The sequence below is a fragment of the Lissotriton vulgaris genome, chromosome 6, assembly GCF_964263255.1.
Source record: "Lissotriton vulgaris chromosome 6, aLisVul1.2, whole genome shotgun sequence".
NCBI classification, from domain to species: Eukaryota; Metazoa; Chordata; class Amphibia; order Caudata; family Salamandridae; genus Lissotriton; species Lissotriton vulgaris.
Window position 1 is genome coordinate 1,329,337,810 of NC_141694.1, and position 13,599 is coordinate 1,329,351,408.

The following is a 13,599-nucleotide window of genomic DNA, read 5'->3' on the forward strand; positions in this document are numbered from 1 at the left end:
GTTGCTTGAAAGTCAGGTTCCTGCTGGTGGAACGCAGAACTCCCACCATCTGGTCCAGCCTCAGCAGCTCCTCTAAGGCGGCAGTGCTTAGAATATTATTGTCTCTGGTCACTGCAATGAGGGAGGCGTAATTGCCCTCTGTGTACAGCCTCTGAGCCAAGAAGAGCCCAGAGTCTTTGGTAGGGAAGTGTTCTATTATAACAGCTCTCTCGCTTTGGGCGGCCCCCCAACGGGAGTAAACTGCTCGTCAATGTCATTGGATAGTCTCTGTGGCAAGATGTAGAACCCTGCTCCCATGCTGTTGTGCCTGCCTGCAGCCCTGCCTCTTGCTGTCGCCATGGCGCGAATTAAAAAAATTAAACAGAGGGTCCCTGTGTGCGCAGACTCTGATTGGAAACGACAAGTAACCTGATACTTATAAACAGATGCCCCCGCCCCCCCTAAAGATAAAAAATAGCTTTGCGACAGCAGCAGAGTAGACGATCCTGTATAGATGGGCTGGATGAAAAGGGGCAAGGCCGGCAACAAAAAAAACTCCTTTCCAATGGCAGCCCACCGTTTAGCATAAATGGTGACGCCAGCAAATGAAAAAGAGGGGCTGGGCTTCAAGTCCCCCTTCTGTAATCTCCTCATTAACAATATGTCTCGCCGAGCGACAGCGCATGCTCCCTGAAATGCTAGGCGAGACCTAAAAAACCCTAAAGTATCGAAGGGAGAAGGCACTGGGCTTGTAACTAGATGCACTAGTAGGCGTCCTCCAAAACTTCAGATATTTTTGGGGAGGAAGATGATCAAGATGTTTTTGGCGCAGAGAAGGGAGAAGAGGGCGGCCCATCAGGGAGGCTGAGTTGGGTTCTTTGACTTCATGAGACAACACTTGCTTCAACCACGCACCCTGAGCCCCCCGAGCCCCCTCCCCTTCCCCCCTCCCCCCCCAAGTGGTCAACCTATAGCAGGTCAGTATGGTCCCTTCAAGCCTAATGACCAGCCTTTGGATCCAAGCAAACGAGTGACAGTCAGCCAACACAAAGCAGTTGGCAGGTTTGTAAGCCAGCTTTGTGGTTTTTTTTTGTTTGCAATATCCAGAGGCTAAAAGCTGTCTGATAGGCTAGACCTAAAAAAAAGTCGTGTCTTCTATGGAGCATCTGTGGTACAAAGTAAGGTGTTAGGGTTAAAGCAGTGTAGTCTTGGTGGGTTAAGGCATGTCAGTGGTATATAGGCCTTCAATGTAGTTTGTTTTGGGGGGTGTCTATGTTCTAAACCATGGGTGCTAGAAGGTGTACTTTCAAATCCCCTTTTTTCACAACCTACCACATTGTGGTCTGTCATGTCTACTAGAAAGAAAAGGCTCATCTTAGATATACTCATATCGAGTCCTGACACCCATTTACAGATATGAATGATCCCTTTTATCTCTGCCTTTGGTTCTGAAATACACAAAAGTACTTGATGTTTCTTTATGGATATTTTATGAGTTACCCGATATGCAGTTATCCATTCGCAGTTCTCATCTCTTCCATCTCAGCCCACTAGAGGCTGCAGTGCAATTCCAAATATTAGTAGTCATAAGGGGCACTGTAACGAGTGCCTCTGTGGACTTTTGCGCTTCTGAAATAAGGCATTTAACCTTTACCTTGAGAACATGTAAGGTGAATAGAAGGCGGAGCTATCGCAAAAAGTGTTCACCCAAGTACCAAAGTTTCAGGGTGGTGTAAATAAAATCTTATCAGCTGTAGTGAATGTTTTTGCCATATATATTACTGCTACGATGATTAGGCTGTCTTTTTCCCCTCAGCGCAACCATTACTTGAAAGAATCATCTCTGGTTATTGGATGTGCTGCTTCCTGGCACAAAGTCTGATTGCTCTGGACCAATCACTGTTGGTAGTACTCTTATTAGGGGAAAAAGACCAACATTTTACCCAAAATTGTGTTTGTATTAAATACTGATTGGACACATGAGACTTACGCATCAAGGGGATGTGTCTCAGGTGGGTGCACTACTTTTACAGTTTCCAATGAGCTCTTGTTTTGGGCTCCCTATTGCATGGATACATCAGAGTTCCAGGAACAATTGGATAAGGAGTTTCTTGTACGTTATATAGAATTAATCGTGGAGTCATATGTTCCAGGGGTTGCCTCTGCTTTTGCTGAGAGTATGGCAGATGTCCTCGTATGACAGTCTTGAAGGCCTCCCATACCGTCCTGAGGTTGCTACTTACTATTCCTTATAAGGTTAATGTAATACTTTTAATTAAGGACCTAAATGGTGGGTCAGATTGGTGTGCAGTTGTAATCCCCAAGATGGAATGAATGTTTGGGGTCTATCTCAGTTTAGTTTGTACAGGTGTGAGGCGTCATCAGTCTGTACCCAACAAAGGTACTTAACTAACAGAGTCTGACGTGCCATATGAGCAGATGCGATACATTATTTGGATGGATGTGAAGTGTTTACATGGGTGAGTAAAATGAGTGCTCCCTATTTATAGGATGTGCATTGTACCAGAGGTCTCTAATGTTCCAGTCTAGTAGTCTCGTTCCAAGGTCCCTAGATGCACTGGCACTTGCAATTCCCGGGAGCAGGGATTAGGGACACAGGGACAAGAACACACGCAGTAACAGTTGCACAGGAGGATGCACTCAGTAACACCTAGGGACAAATGAACACAGAGTAAAGAAAATACAAAAGGACCAGTGCATGGAGAAATGCGCACCGGGACACGCAAACACCAACACATTCACACAGCATACAGTAATTGGAGAAGAAAGGAAAATACAGCGCCCAGAAACCAAAGAGAATCGGGGAGAAAAGGAGATGAGCGAGAAATGAGCGGGTAGGGCCAGCTAGGATGGACGAGGCAAGCAAAGGAGGAGGGAGAGGTGTGATGAAGTAAGAAACAAAAGAAAAGTGGTATGAACATGAGAACTGATGGAAGATAGAGGGCAGAAGGGAGGGGGTAGAAAAAACCGATTGAGAGGTAGAGAATGAGTGTCAATGGATGAGATCAGAGAGAATGAGGAAAAGAGGGGAGAGAGGAGAGCAAAACAGTCCGAGAAAGGCAAGAGAGCGCGCTGTCCGCAGTAGTGGCAGTTAACTCTGGTTTATCAAAATCAATAAGCATTGACAAACTCAAGCCAATACTACATGCTGAAATTGTTATCCCCGTAAGGGCCAATTAATACCTATAACATTGTGGGGTCGAAACGTCGACAACCTGTCCAACTGCCAGTTTCTATCCCAAACAGATAAATGTGTACAGAATTCTAGAAGCATGGCTTTTTCATAATTTATGAACTTTCAATGTACTCTGGCTCGCTGCTGAAGCCATGACTTAGAATTGTTTTTGATAAATGTCACATGACCTTCACTCTATCCCTTCTAAAACCTTGCACTTATCTTTCACTGACACTTCCTCCCTCAGCCTTTGGGGCACTAATAATGTTTTTATGATGAATCTTTGCATTTTTGTTTGCAATACATTGTTATGCGGTGCAGTGTGATTAAATAATGGTGCACCCTTTCTAATAGTTTCTTTAGATATTTTTTTGATTGTTTTGATTCTTGTACTTACCACTTTGCATTGTTGTTAAATGTGTACTGAGACCCCTTCCCTTTTGTACTGATATACACCCAGGTCCCAGCGACACTCATTGGGTTTACCCTTCTCTGTAATATAGGCTGACATTGTCAGTAGGTAATTACTTGTGGATTACTGTGCTGTCTTAATGGTTACTGAGAGCGCGTGGCGTCTCGGAGGTCTGACGCCCTACTGAATCCTATGTAACGTGAGAGATAGCTCAGCTGTGTCGTCACAGAGTTGTGCAACGAAATCTCGACGGTGTCATCTATGAGGGGCGTCTCATCGATAGAATCCTGCTGCTAACTTCCTTAATGTTGTTACCATAGCGATACCACTGCTGTCTCAGAAACTACTGAAAACTGTTCGATCGAAGAATAGCTCTGCCGTATAGAAGGGCTTCCTAAATAATAATGTTCTTTCAGCTTTTATTTTGATATTTGCATCCTGAAGGACTGCTGAGACTTTGCAGCAGCCTGCAGCGAACCGGAATTAATCTCGGTCCATCAGTCTCTGGGACAGGTTTCTTGTCAAATAAGTCTGGCTAAATCAAGCAAAATCAGCGGAGCCGCCAAGTATTTAAGAGGCCTGTGAAATTGAAAGCTCTTGTCCGACAAGTTCAAAAGACAATATCAAATCTGCTTGTCATCATTCCGAGGTAGATGCGCGGATTGCTGCTAGTTAGGGAAATATTACCTCATTTCAATTAGAGCGTTTAGTGGCAACAACAATTATGGGTTGAAGTACAGAATGAAACAAGCCGGTAATGTTTGTGACGTGCGGTCGTGAAAGGCAGTTGTGTGTGCGCCTGCGAAAGTAGAACTCGAAAGTAAAACTGATCGAGGTCCAGACAAGTAGAACTCGAAAGTAAAACTGATCGAGGTCCAGACAGTGACAGGAGGAAAGACAGATGGCGGCTGCACGCGCATGCAAGCTTGAGGCCACCAAAAGCCTGTGGTAGCCCTGCGAAAACCCTCTTACAAAATGGGTCTCCGTGCAGCGCTGACTCAGGCGAGACCTAATAAAATGGAATTTGCAGAATTCATGAGTCAGTACAACACTGTTATTCGTTTTATTATGGAGACCTCGGCCAATGAGGGGTCGGGCCCAGATATCAAGATTGCAATTCCAGAGGGCTTAAACATCCAAAGGCTGGACAGAATGGGTCAGAGAGGAGGAGGGCTGACCATTGTATATCGCAACACGCTTGAGGCGAGTTTTACCCCAATGTTCCAGCTTGACTGCGAAGCACTTATATTTGGGATCAAGCTAAACAAATCCTACACGTTTCATTGAATGCTAGTGTACCGACCCCCAGGCCCAGGTAGAAGTTTCACTGATAAAATCCAGTTGTTTATGTAATCCTTGCGGCTCATGCCAGCTTTACACTGGTAGGGGATTTCAACTATCGCCTTGAGCTGCCCTCTAACAAGAACTCAAGGCAACTGGTCGACATGCTGAACAGCTTCAATTTACATCAACTAATAGATGCTCCCACTCACATGGCAGGCCATACGCTAGATGGAGTCTTCAATAATGCAGACCTAGTTATTGACAAGCTTCTGCCACTCCTATGGTCAGATCACCAGGCCATCTTCTTCTCAGTCACAACTGCAGGCAAAAAAATAGATGGCACCAGCGTTAACAGAACAATCAAATACAGGCCCTGGAAGCATATTAAAGTGGCAGCATTGTGTCAGGCCTTATCTCAATCAGCTCCTTTGCCTGAGAGCAATTTAGACTGCGCCACTGTTAGCTTCACACGCTGGCTTGATGCGGCTTGTTCTAAAGTGGTACCCGAAAAAAATGCTAAGGAGCCATGGGAAAAATCCTTCGGCTCCTTGGTTCTCACCAGCACTAAAAGCAGAACAGCTTAAGTGCAGGCTGCAGGAGCGTACTTGGAGGAGAGACTATGGGTTGGAAGAAAGAGCCAAATACAAAAACAGAAGAGATTAAATACTTATCTGAAAAGATCAGGCTCGCGGCAAACTCCACCAGGGAACTCTTCCAGTTGGACAGGTTTTTGACCATTTTGAACAGTAGCAACGTTTTTGTACCAGATGTACCTTTCTACAACAAACTGGCGGAGTTCTTTCAACATAAGGTCAACACTATCTTTCAAGCGTTCTCCTTAAACTCATGTAGTTCTGATCTCTCCCCTCATCTGACTGAGGATATCACCTTAGTGACATCCTTAGTGGAAGGTACTCCTTTGTATTTTGCGGAGTTCTCCCCTCTCTCACAGGAGAGAATTATCAGCCTTATGAGCTCCATTAAATCTGTTGCCCCCCTCGGACCCTTGTCCCCCCCTTAATTTTCAACAAAGTGGCAGCACAGTGGTTGGACCACTTAAGGCCCTACTGAATGAGGTGCTTAGCTCCGGGCACTACCCAAGTTGTTGGAAAAAAGCCTCTATTCTTCCCTTGGTGAAGAAACCCTCCCTGGACCCATAACTTGTAGAAACCTACTCCCCTATCTCTCGACTTCCCTTCCCGGCCAAACTGCCAGAAAATGCTATGAACGAAGAAATTCTAGCATTTCTGGACACGCATCAGCTGTTAGATGCGGCCCAATATGGGTTCATAGCTAACCACTGCACAGAATCAGCTCTGGTGGCTGCAGCAGAGGAGGTAAGAATAAGAGTGGACAAAGGCAGCAGAGCAGCCCTAATCCTCCTGGATCTCTCTGCCGCCTTTGATACGATCCACCATGCCTTACTCAAAACGCGTCTATCTGCTTTGGGTTTCAGGAAATCTGCACTAGCGCTGCGGAGCTCCTTTCGGCTGATAGAACTCAGTGGGTGGAGATGGGAAACGCAAAATTACATCCTTTCTCGCTCCCCTGCGGAGTAACGCTGAGTTCGGCACTTAGTCCCACTCTTTTTAATGTTTGTGACTCGCCTGGTACACCTGATCCTCAGTTTTGATCTGACTGTACTGTCATATGCAGACGATACACAGATAGTGGTATCCATCTCATCTCGTGTTGAGAAAGATGCTGAAAATTTTTGCAGCTGTATGACAGCAGTGGCGAGTTGGATATGGACCAACTGCCTTAAATTAAACTGACAAAACGGAGGTATTACTCTTTGGGAGAGAGACCTCCTGGAATGCGTCCTGGTGGCCGGCAGAGTTGGGCAACCTTCCAAAGTCGGTGCAGAAATCTAAAAACCTGGGAGTTTTATTTGACACAAAACTGTTTTTCTGCTCAAATGAATTCAGTAATGTCGGGAGGCTTTTTCATGCTGTGTATACTCCAAAAAGTCCTCCCTTTCCCTTCGACCTGCAAAAAACGGTGATGATGGCCCTCATCACATCCAAAATGGACTATTGTAACTCCCTTTATCTAGGGGCTTCTAAATATCTGCTAAGAAAACTGCTGTCTCTTCAGAATGCTGTAGCAAGGACACTTCTGAAAATTCCTAAATTCAAACCTATATCCCATTCACTGCATGATCTGCACTGGCTGCCTGTGGGGAGATGTCTTTCAAGACACTGTGCCTTATGCACATTGCGCTTTATAAGACAGGCCCTTCCTATTTTCAAGAGCGGTTCTCCTGGTACGTGCCCAAGCAGGAGCCTTAGATCCAGCTCCGCATTTATGCTTACGGTCCCTAGAATCAAATGAGCCAACTGGGGTGGCAGAACGCTAGCCTATCAGGGAGGAAAACTATGGAACTCTCTCCCGATGGCTCTCCGCTCACAGCTGGCGCTGCAGGTGTTTAGGAAACAGCTGAAGACCTGGCTGTTTCCACATTAAGTCAAGGAGGCCATCTGGTCTCTCCTCCCCCCCACACCCCCACACCCCATAAACCATGACCCCCTCGTTCTTTCCGGACTGAATCTGCTCAGCGCTAATGCACGCTTTATAAAATCATCTCATTCATTCATTCTATTCATTCATTCATTCATTCATTCATTCATAGGATGGCCATGGATTTGCGTAGGAAATATACAGATGTTAGATTGGGGTAATATATGTTGAAAAGCGTTATCAAGACTGTAATTGGCGTTGAAGCAGCCGTCTGTTAAAGTACCCTTTTGAACTTGAGAATGGTAGGTTGGAAAATGGAAAATAATTGACCTATTTTGAGCAGCAAATGTCCTGCTTCACTCTCATTTGCCCACTTTTCCTTGCTGTAGAAACGCGCAATCCCTTCTTGGTGTCTGGTCCATCAAGGTTCTTTCATCTATGTGTGCACTCGAGCAGGCATGTGGTTATGCTTAGGTTGTGTTATCATGCAACTGAGGTTTTCATATAAAAAAAAGGTGGTAAGTCGTACTGTTTTGTAGAAAGCCCTCCCAACTTAGTGTCTCAGTATACACATACCTCTAATGTAATGGGAACTCGTCGCAATCCTTAAGTAAATGAGACGCTCTGTTTCACCCGACTGTATCGTTGTACTAAAATTGGCATTTTTGGAATATGTGTTGTAGCTATAGAAAGATAGGGAAGAATTTGGGAAAGCAGCAAAATGCATCCAAAATAGCAGTCATGGATTCTGCAGATTAAGTGACATAATCAGACCGGGCGCTACATGTTTTTGGATACATCGGTGACCAGAAGCAGTGTTGGAGTAGGATGGAGGAATAAAATAAGTGGAATGGTATCTGAAGAAGCGCTGTGTAAAAGTTCAGTTACTGACAACTATTTTTCAATTTGTGACTGCTGACAGTGGTCTTCAAATGAACAACAGATAAAGGAAGGCTAAGGATGGACAGCTGTTTGTTTCTCTTCCCACCTTTGGGCAAGATAAAAGCAGTACGTTCCTGTTTTTAGGTCGAGCAGACCTTACTCTCAATGCGTGAGCATTGAGAGTGTCTGCTTCAGACCTTTTGCCGCCCGTATGGGGAATGAGTTGGGAATGAGGACACCAATCTGTTACGAGCGTTTTTCCTCGCGGGAGCGCGCGTCTGATACCTGCGCATGCGCGGTGCAAGCCCTGGCTCTCACACAGACACAGGCAGCCCCCACCCCTCTGCATGCACGCACGCACACACACAGGCGCAAGCCCTCGCTCACACACAGAGACAGGCAGCCCCCACCCCTCTGCATGCACGCACACACACACACACAGGCGCGCGCATGCACACGCAGGCACACTATCCCCTGCCTCGCATTCTCTCAATCACACACAGTCACGCATGCGCACACACACACACACGCACACACGCATACACACAGGCCTTCACATTAGCCCTGGCCCCCCCCCTCCCCTCCCCTCCCCTCCCACTCACCGGGCTCTTTCGGCGTGTTCCGTGTCTCCTCTGCAGCGCTGGTCGGAGTCGGCCGGCTTCACTGCTTCCTCGGCGGCGGCGGGCGGAACTTCCTGCTGGATTGCAGGCCCCGCCCCCGTCTCGGCCAAAAGTGCCTGACTTCCGGTTTACACGGAGCAGAGCTGATTTAAAATCTGCCCTGAGAAGGATGCGTGAAGAGGAGCAAAGAGAAGGGAATTAGGACTTGAGCTGATGTGTGATTGTCTAATTCAAAGCTCGTAGGAGTCTATAGTCACTGGAGCAGATTCCTGCACTTCCTCTTCAGTCCCTCTGATTTGAACTCATGGTACACTTAATTGCCGCAGTCTGCTTCTTTTTTGTGATATCGTCGTGCTGATGCCGCTCGTACTTAGCTGGCCGCGGTGCAGTGCACAGTGACTACAATAAAAATATTGACTCAGACTGACAGACATAAATACCATTGTTGAGTTAACCACGATTATAACACCACTTAATAATTTTAGCAGCCCGGGCGTCTACCTGGTAGAAGGCTGCTTACAGTGTCTCGAGCCTTCATCGGGCTCTTGCCACGGTTTTGGTGCTGGGCTCAGCTGGCTGCATTAGCAGCTGAGACCCCACGATTGTCTCAACTCTCTGTCACGTGGCTGATGCCTGCAGAACTAACTTCTGTGCCCGGTCCCTGTGTAGGTCATTTACATCCATCGCACAAACTGCCTGAACCCGTGCCTTGCTCGTCAACACTGTTATCTTTAAATAGACAGTCAGTGCCTCGTGTGTATCCAGGGGGACTGCGCTTTGCCTTTTCACATCTTCTGCCAAGTTGCGCCTCTCACTGTACTCATGCAGTGGTTGACTTCCGAGGCAAACACAACAGTGGGCGCCTGCTTAAAGTTTTGTTTTTCCACGCGCCCAACACTCCTGCTAGTGCTAGCGTCAAGTGTTTCCTGGCCTCCGTCGGAGTTAGGGGATCGAGTGTGTCATTCTGGGACCGTTCGATGCACCATGATTCTTTACTACTGGTTCCGGTACACAATCTACAGTGTAGGGCTGCAAGTCCTTCATATAACATGTAGACAAAACATGCAGCAAAGAATTACGATTCATTTTATGACACCATGCTACTTATGATGTCTCCTAAAACCCCAGCACACACACCCTGTTTCCGTATGGTACAACACCACTATAAACTAACCTGTGTCTGGTACTTGTAGTGCTTTTGCTTCAGCTACGGTTGTTTCCTTTCCACCAACAAAATACTGGCCAGTCCACCAACAAAATACTGGCCAGTTGTTGTTTTAAAAGTCTGAAAGTCCCGTGTATCATATGAAATATGATTTTAAACAAAATCATATACATTTATTTATAACATCACTTTTTTGCCTTTGTTGCCTACAATTATTAACCAGGTCTCGTTAAAGTAGCCCAAGCACACATTTAAAAGTGCTTTATATTTATTGTTTGAAGTATGTACAGATAATGTATACAAATACTGCTTTCATGATTTTGCTTATTGTTGTGCCAGCCTGTACAGCAAAATAAATACCAGTGGTGCTGGTAGAACACTGGCCAGGTCCCAACACAAGCCTCAGCAGTCCCTCCTCCCGGAGTATTTCACCCTCAACTGGCACCGGGCCTGCAGGCACTGAACCCGTCCCTTGCCCTCCCAGGTGTGTTGTGAGAGCAGGGTTGGGGCTGCAGGGCCTCGTGTCCCTCCGAGAGAAGTGAAGCAGCCTGTCAAGGTAATGACATGACCCAGCTGCTGTGAGAATGAGTGACAGTATATCTCCTTGTTGCACTCGCTATGCTGTAAGATTTGTTTTTTAGGCTAGTGTGCGGTTATGAAGGATCCAATCAATGAGACAATCTCAGCAGCTGCAGTGCCTGCCTTCCCTCTGTCACTGAGAACTGCAGTCCCTCAGTCCGTCTTCAGTCATTGTCCTTCCATTTCTGGTGCTTTGCAGGAGTTTTAAGAATTTCTTAGTTTTTTGTTGCTCAAATGGGTGTAATTTGCGATATTTGTATTTTTCCCTCGTCTTCATTGCTTGGTTTTGCTTGTGAGAAAGTGTCACTCATAGTCCTTGAAATGTCACTCATAATTACACTGAAATTATGAAAATGTCACACATAGCAATCTGAAACCTTGGCAGCTATGCAGACTGTGTATTTATTAATCCTGGCCTCCCGTGAGGACTCAAACCCCTTCAGTGCATTGGACCCTCCAGACCATCAAACATAGAATGTCAACAGCTCCGTGCGTCAGCCCTGGGACCCGGAGATAAACAAATTCACATTCGAGACCCTGGCTCACCTGAGAGGGTTCTGGAAGGGTGAGGGGCTTCTTGTTCCCCAGATAGCAGCGGTAGGCCAGCTCAGCGAAGGAAGATGTGCCCCTCTGCACGCGCTGACTCCGAGAGCAGTCTCGAGCGCAGCTGCGGGTGCTTCCTACCGTGTCCTAATGCCCCAATTATCAGCTTATTGTTTTACAGTAGCTGAGAAAAACCTTTTAATATTGCCAAAGGACACGGTGCAGCAGAGAGTGCGCAACAGAGGTTTATACATTTCATTCGAAAACAGTGCTGGGCCGACAGGATAAGCGCCAGGGTGGACCAACTCTTGGTTTATTAAGGATTTCACTCCTCCTTAACCTCTCGCTGCCCTCCAGAGGCGACGGGACCTCTGGACGTCCCCTCGTATTAGCAAACTCCCACTGCGCGCCAAAACTTTGAAAGTAGCAAAAATAACCAGGTTTCGTGTTCCTTGTTAGCTGGCTGACAGGCAGCTGAGGGTGCTAATTCTGAAGGGGCTAACAACCACGCTAGGGTCCTATCTGGCACGTGCCCTACAGGGCAGTTATATGTGGCACTGCTGAGAGCCGAGCCACAGAGATGCTTATCTGCGGATGACACTGATGAGGAGTACCTCGGAGGAAATGAAGAACTGACTCTCCCACCCACTCACTGACTCTCCCACCGGCTCACTGACTCTCCCACCGGCTCACTGACTCTCTCACCAGCTCACTGACTCTCTCACCAGCTCACTGACTCTCCCACCCACGCACTGACACTCCCACCCACGCACTGACTCTCCCACCCACGCACTGACTCTCCCTCCCATTCACTGACTCTCCCTCCCATTCACTGACTTTCCCTCCCACTCACTCTACCTCACACTCACTCTCCCTCCCACTCACTATCCCTCCCACCCACTCACTCTCCCACCCACCCACTCACTCTCCCACCCACCCACCCACTCACTCTCCCACCCACCGACTCTCCCACCCACTCACTGACTCTCCCACCCACTCACTGACTCTCCCACCCACTCAATAACTCTCCCACCCACTCACTAACTCTCCCACCCACTCACTGACTCTTCCACCCACCCACTCACTGACTCTCCCACCCACCCACTCCACCCACCCACTCACTGACTCTCCCACCCACCCACTCACTGACTCTCCCGCTGTCACGCTCTCCCACTCTCAACAATACATATATTGCATTACAAATGCAATAGGTGTCACATTTGCGAAAGTATAAGCTATTGGCATTGTAAATAACAATGCTATTAATTTATCCATTTTCAAAACCAACACATAAAAAAAATTGTCATTTACAATGCCAATAGCTCAAACTTTCCTAATGCGAGACCTATTGCATTGCAAATGCTTGTTGAGAAATGCTGCAGTTGTAGAGGGCTATTGATAGTGAATGTGTGATTGGAGGACTTTGCCTTTAGTAGACAAGGTGCTAGACGCTGAGGTGCCCTTGTTTCTGTTGGTTAAAAATTCATATTTTGTAGCTGTCTTTCATTGGTGGTTTTCTCTGATTTGTAATCACTTGGAGTGAAGACCAATTTTAAAATGTCAGTTTATTTTATGCTCCGGTTGACACATGCCACCGGATACATTTTAATATCTTGGCATAAATATTCTCCTCTTGTGCTTAATAATGTTGTTCTTTCTAGCCTTTCAACTATAATTTTAATGTATGACGTTTGTCTTAAAACGTGTATATAATCAGGTTAGACTTTTATTCAGTTCTATTTTTACAAAATATAGGTTTCTCAGCTAAGACCATTCTACATGAAACACGGCTTGTACTTTTTTGTTTTTATATCAAATACTTTTCCTTTTGGACTTGGTGAGAAATAAACACGATCGAGTGCCATATATTTTTCTGAAATGTAAGATAAAATTGTGTTTATGACGTGATGGACGTTTTCTTCATCCTGAGGGTGTAATATTCAAAGTGCCCCGGGAATGCAACGGGTGCTTGTGGCCGCTTTGCTCACCCAGGGGCATTTTGGTATTACAGAAGGGACTGCAGACACTGGGGCGACCCCTTCTGTAATACAGATAGTGCTGGCGCACATATAGCGTCTTAACCATCATCAAAGGTCGTTCCCTCATTTGCATCTGGGTGTGGACCCATGCAAATAAGAGAATCTCTTTGCCTCTGCGCTGTATTACAGATGCAGACGCAGAGGCAAAGAAGCTGTCGGGTGGCTCACTGACAGTGAGCCACCTAAAAGGTGGCACACTGTCAGTGCACCACCGACAGCAGACCTCTGATCCCCTAGAAATCCCCTTGCAGGCGAGTGCAGTCACTCACTGCTCCTGCCTGCAAGGAAATCCCTCACTCCTCTGAAAAGCGCAGGCGAGTAGACGCCTGCAGTGAAACAAGGAGCAGCTACTTCAAAGCAGTTCTGAATTTCACTTGAATGCGCTGCACACAGGGCAGCTCCTCTTCACGGTAGCCCTAGGGGCAGCGCATTCAGTATAA

General features: G+C 46.7%; 1 protein-coding gene across 2 annotated transcripts in view; it reads left to right on the plus strand.

Moving 5' to 3' along the window:
- TAB2 (TGF-beta activated kinase 1 (MAP3K7) binding protein 2) overlaps positions 1–13,599 on the plus strand; it is a 269,185-nt gene that overhangs the window by 207,000 nt on the left and 48,586 nt on the right. The gene's annotated exons all lie outside the window — the stretch shown is intronic.